Here is a 6,000-nt window from a genome sequence, read left to right on the forward strand (position 1 = left end):
TCAGTTGTCCATTGCAGAATATCTGAAGACCACTACTCATGAGAAGTGAAAACACACCTGAAGACCTAAAGATTCAGTGGTCTGAGAAGTATTTTAGTATCAAGTTGCCTTTCCAGCTTCGTCCGAATACTTGCAGTACAAACCACACAGGAACAAGCAATACATTACATGATGCATATACTTAAATTCAAGCAGAAGATTTGTCTCATCGTGTCTTCATGTTTGGCAGAAAGCCTGAACTAGGAGAAAAGTGAGAGTATAATAGAACCTCTCATTTAAAAGCAAGCAAAGCAAACCATGCAGTGTTAATACAAGGAAAGATTTTGCTGCATTTTGTAAACAAAATTTAACGCATTTCAATGTAAGCATATCTATTAGAGCATTAAATGAACAATGCCAATACAATCAGCAACAACTGCCATCCATTTACACCCTCTTGAGCCAGCTGGAGTGAAAACCTCGCAGCATCAGGGCCCACCGCATGCTTCTCAGTCAGGCGAATTGCTTCTCGAATCAGGATAAAGCCTGGATTGTATTGTGAGGGATTTGTGGAGGCTACAAAGTTAAAGAAATACTGGGGTTCAGCCCAGGTGTGGGCTGTGAGTGCAGTCAGTGGTGCTCCAGAGCTATGTATGAACCTCAGTAAGGAGGGAAAAGCTGCCTTGAGCAGAGGCAGCAGGATAGTACTGCCTTCCCTCCACCACCACCAAGACCCTGCATTAGAGTGGAGAGGGGTTTGATGCCATAAGACACATTTTCCACTTTTATTATAAACAGATCTGAGCATGTTCTAGCGCTGTGTGACTCTTTCAGTACAGAAAGCACTACGTAAGAGTTGAGCTATATTCAGACCTCAAAAGATGTGCCAAAATGATTTAAGCCAACCTTTGGTGGAAAGTTCAGAGAAGAGAGAAAATCAAAGGACCCTTATTTTTAACCAAGAATCCAGGAGTCTGTGTCAATTTCCCAGCTCAAACAATGTGGCAGCCTGGCGAGAGTGAGGTATTTTCTATGGGCTCAGTTCCTACTATTGTTTACAAGCCAAATGTGAGGTTAGATAGTAATGGGTCAGCCCTTCGTAGTCATGGCACAGGCATCTCTCAGCAGTGACATGCCTGTTTGTTAGGACAAAGAAACACGTGAGGGCAAGAGACCGACAGCCTTCTTCCTCTCACATAAGCATTTTGGCAAGAAAAGCTTGAGAAAAATGATAGATTTTGCTGTTGATGTTTTTATTTATTTTATTTTAACAACAACAACAACAACAAAATAATATTATTGTTTTAAAAGCATGCTTTTAACACTCATCACATCTGATTTTCCTAAGAGTTAGGGATCTAAATAGAGGTAGGTGAATAATTCTCTGAAAATGTTGGATTTATGGTAGAATCCAGTGAAGTTCAGAGGGTGATAATTTGGGATAAAATAGGATCAGTGTCTGTTGTTCAAATTATCCTGTTTCTGCAGTATGAAGTGATGCCCAAAACTGCATTGTTTCAAAGTGACTTTCAGTAAATGCATATCAAGTGGTATGTATGAGCATCTTTGTCTGTATGTGCACATACATGCGCACACAACTTTTCAGCAGGGTAGCAGCAGACCAAACTGGATCTAAAATAATGTTAGAAAACTGAACTTCAAATACAGAACAAGGCCAGATTTAGACATGAATTAAAGGAGGCTACAAAACAGCAGGAGTTACAGGTACATTAGAAAGCCAGTTATGCACTCTTTTCATCACCTGAGGCTCCCTAGCAATCCCTATACCTCTAAGAGCTGTTTGGAACAATGAAATGACAGCTGTAAAACTGTTTCCAGCAACACCACAGCTGTGAACTGTGTTTCAAAGGATACAACGTTTATCCCCACTTAGCTTTGCTCACAGCAATAGAATTCAGGCGGATGAATTGGACAAAAAGGTTTTGTTGCCTGTCCTCACTGTGTAGCCATATGTCACTGGTAAGTGTTATTTGAAAAGTGATAATCAATTACTAAAACATTTTAACACAAAGTTAGCAATTGTTTGGTAACAACGATAGTGCCATTTGCGCCAACTCCTTTAAAAAGAAGTAACATTAGTTGCTCTCAATGGAGATCCAAAAGTAGTTTTTTAGGACAACTGCAGGATGCCACCAAGTTCACAGTGGTGTAAACTGAGGTAAGTAGCTGTGGGTTACCTCCGAATCGCCATTACTGAGGTGCCACAGACTGGCCTCTAAAGGTGCAGTGAAGACTGCTGTTCTACTGCTGGTGGAACTTTTTGAAGTGGATTTTCACAGGTTTGGTACTGTATCAGAAATCACGAGGGCACTACACATCCACAAACAAAGCTGTAGCCTGTACTGTGCATGAATTCTCTGGGATTACGTCTAAACAACATGGCCACCAGCAGAAACTGAACTTCTCTCAGAGGTTAGGGTTTTGGATGCAACCTTCTGATCACTTGGGCTCAATTACTCCTTCCAATTTGATCATTGTAACATGGCTGTGTAACCTAAAAATAATAGCTAAGTGGAGAAATGTTGACTCCTGAGAAAGAAAAGCTATGTTCATCTTAGCATTTTTATGTCCTACGCCATTGCAGAATCTCATATGGAACTTCACATGCAAACTAACATTACCACCTTTTCAGAAGTATATTCTAACTAAACAGACCACATCCTGAAACAAAATCTCCTCTCAGTGTTTTTTGCTCTCCTCTCAGTGTTTTTTGCTGTAGATGTGGTGCAAGTCCACTGAAGTCAGCCATGCAATCCCAGTTTTGTCAAGCTCAGAATCTGCTCAGTGTCACACCCACAGCTGCTGTCTAAATTCGTGCTCTGCCACCAGCAGCTGAAGCCTAAACGTGCTTTGAATCCTTTCAGAGACGTGTTCACAGGGAGCTTCCTCTCCTCTTTCACCGACACAGATGTGCCTTTAACCCACGCGATACTGTCACTCAGGCTGCCCCGCAGTGTCACTTATCGGTACCACCACAAAGGGGGAGCAGCACACCGCAGGCTTCGGGCTTCTTTGCAGCAGTGTCAGAGAGAGGGTCACACTGAATGCAGGGTGGCCCTGGGGGTTACCTACTACGGTCAACTGACAAGCAGTTGCTCAAGTGCCAAGGGCCAAGCAACCGCGAGCTGAAAACCACAAGAGTGGGGCCACTGACACCCCCATCCACATCTTTGCCTTTTTAGGTAGTTGTTTTCTGTTTCAGTACCAGTAAGAAACTTTAACCTGCTCTCCAGTGCTGCTGTGCTGAGCAGGCATGCAGGGTGAGTTGTGCCAATAGAAAAGACTTCTTACATTTTACCCTACTTTATATACATACACTTGCTGTTATTCTTATATCATGCCACCCCTCAGATAAGGCTGCACTACTCTCTGGGGTCTGTTTTTACTGTTTAGTTGCTTGGGCTATGGCAAGTGGCACTGCAAAGTTACAGAACTGAAGAGAGAAATAGGATAGGAAATGTGTGTGTTTGTAGGATTATGACAATGGCTGTGGTCAGAGAGGCCCACCAGTAATTAAAGATGTTTAGCAAAGCCTCCTGCAAATGTATGGATACAGCTTAACACTCAAATGCATGAATATAAATCCTGTAGCTTTATAGAGACGTGCCTGAGTTCTGAAGGCTATTTTAGCTTGATATATAGTACTTTTACATATTTATCCTTTAATTAATAACAATATTCACGTTCATTATAGAGCCCTGTTGTACAGGAACTGCTGAATCACAGCCTGAACCACTGATTGGTCACCTGAGGTGAGCACCGAGTCAGCCACAGGCGCACAGGTGAAGGTGATATACCTGTGTGATTGGAAGGGGTGGAGCCTGGCTCCACCTCTCCCAAACCCCATTTAAGGGCTGACTACCACCAGGGAAGGCTCTCTTCTTGGAGATCTCTCCTATGTGGAGCTCCCTGCAAGCCTTTGTCATCTTAAAGGTAAGCCATCTTCTTTTGCATATTATTTGTGTGCTACCTATATAGACTTACTCAAATATACCATCATCTATGCTATTTTTTTAAGTACTATCCTTAGGAATTATTCACCTTACACCTGTCAATTTTAATTCTAGTACCTAACTATCACCCAAGTGCTGATAATGTGTATCCTCAATTTCTTTTTCTCCATGGAATTAGCCATCAGAAACAGTATGCATTTTATTGCACTGGGCAACAATGTTGACATGATGCTCTTGCTTCTCCACACAGTGCAAGTATCTTCAAAACTGTGTGTCAGCTGGAATACACCATTGTTTGCAGTGAAACACAAACCCCCTGCTGCTGGCATTGAGCTGGCAACTGTGGGTTGGGAGGTAAGAAGGAGGGAAAAGTAGCCAAGCTTGTGGCCATTGAAGCCTTTCCAAGGACAGCCCAAAGGGATGTAATTCTGTATTTTTCTGATTGCATCTTTTGATCTTCTGATGTTTGATTATCCCATTTGTCCTCAGGTATAGACTGAAAATGAGCAATGTTTAACTAGACATACCAGTTATCACATGCCTTCCCAGTAGTAAGGGATGGTCAGACTTGCTAGTACTTTTTTTTCCATCTTCCAGTGGAGCATGCTGATCCCAGAAGGCACCTAAGGGAAGCCTGTCTTTTAAGTATTGCTCTGGCCAGCAATCTTTCCAGAAATTTGCTTGCTTGCACACTGCAGTGTAGATGAATGCTCATAATAATAGGTGCTTCTGTACTTTAAATGTGTGTTCTCACAGGGCTCTCAGTGGTGTCCAGGTGATTATTTCCACCATCATCGCTGTCCATTCCAAAACCTCAAAACTGGATTTTGAGTTTATAAGCAAAGTATCTGTGCTTCAAAGCAGCTCTTCTCCCTATTATAACCTACCAGTAGGGAGTCCAGAAGAATTTTTTTTTCCAGATAAGGACATGCCTTTAACAGAAGAAGTAAGGGAATATCTTTATGGTCTAGCTACTGTGGTGGCCAAAATGCTGTCTGTTGTTATGACAGTAGAAGAAACACGCTGTCTGCAAAGAGGAAGCAATGTGATAAGGCTGTTTAGTTGCTTGATGCAAAGCAGGTAAAAACAATTCACAGCAGCGGGAAGCTGCTTGGCTGTCCTCAGAGCTAGGCAGGAGATGCATTCAAGCACATAGTCATTATGCAGCTGTCTGGTATGTTTGGAGCTAGTATGCCCTGACTGTGACTGCTGTGTCCTCAGACTGATGGGATTACATGAGTGGTAGTTATAACCTAACCTTTTACTGGATTATAAACTAACTTTATACTGGAGTCATCAGCCCCTTCAAAGACACCTGTGGGCTTTTGAAAGTCTCAGATGAGTAGTGACCTCAGTGGAAGATCCACCTGCCTCTGTCTCACTCCCTGTTTCTCTTGAATCTCAAGAAGTAATGTTGCAGAAGTAAAGGATTTGGGGGGGAAAAAATAAAATTGATTGATCTTTATTGAAGACAGAGAAGTAGGTCCTGGGCATTGCAAGGTGCAGATCAGCTGGTGGGGATTGAGCAACGATGACCTTGGTAGGTTACTGTGACATCTTGTAGGATAGACAACAAATGTTGTTGGAATAATTGATGGGCCTGTTGTAAAAATGTTTGTCTCAGTCACGCATGAGATCCATCCAGCATCCTGATTTCAGTGGCAACCTCAGATGGGTGTCCAGGAGAAGCAAGAATATGGCAAGCATATATCATATCTTCATACAAGTGTCCATCAAGTTTCTGTCTCAGAAGGTTTCCTGGATCTGAGGTGTTGGGTCTGTTTAGTGATTCTCAATAGATTCCTCTTTCAAGTGTCTGTCCAGTCTCTCTTGAAACTCATTTGATCTACTACATCCATAAACATTGTTTACAAAGCAAAGAGCTCCACACATCTTTGGAGAGTTGCATGAAGAACCATCTTTATCTGTTTTATTTCAGTCTAGCTGTTATTGGCTTCACTGGATAACTTCTAGCTCTTGTATCAGAAGAGAATAGATTCCTATCTAGCTCTTTCTTCCTAGTTAACATTTTTATCATACTTACTTT

The sequence above is a fragment of the Cyrtonyx montezumae genome, unplaced genomic scaffold (genome assembly GCF_038088225.1).
Source record: "Cyrtonyx montezumae isolate F1298 unplaced genomic scaffold, pur_monq_1.0 scaffold_2, whole genome shotgun sequence".
Taxonomy (NCBI): domain Eukaryota; kingdom Metazoa; phylum Chordata; class Aves; order Galliformes; family Odontophoridae; genus Cyrtonyx; species Cyrtonyx montezumae.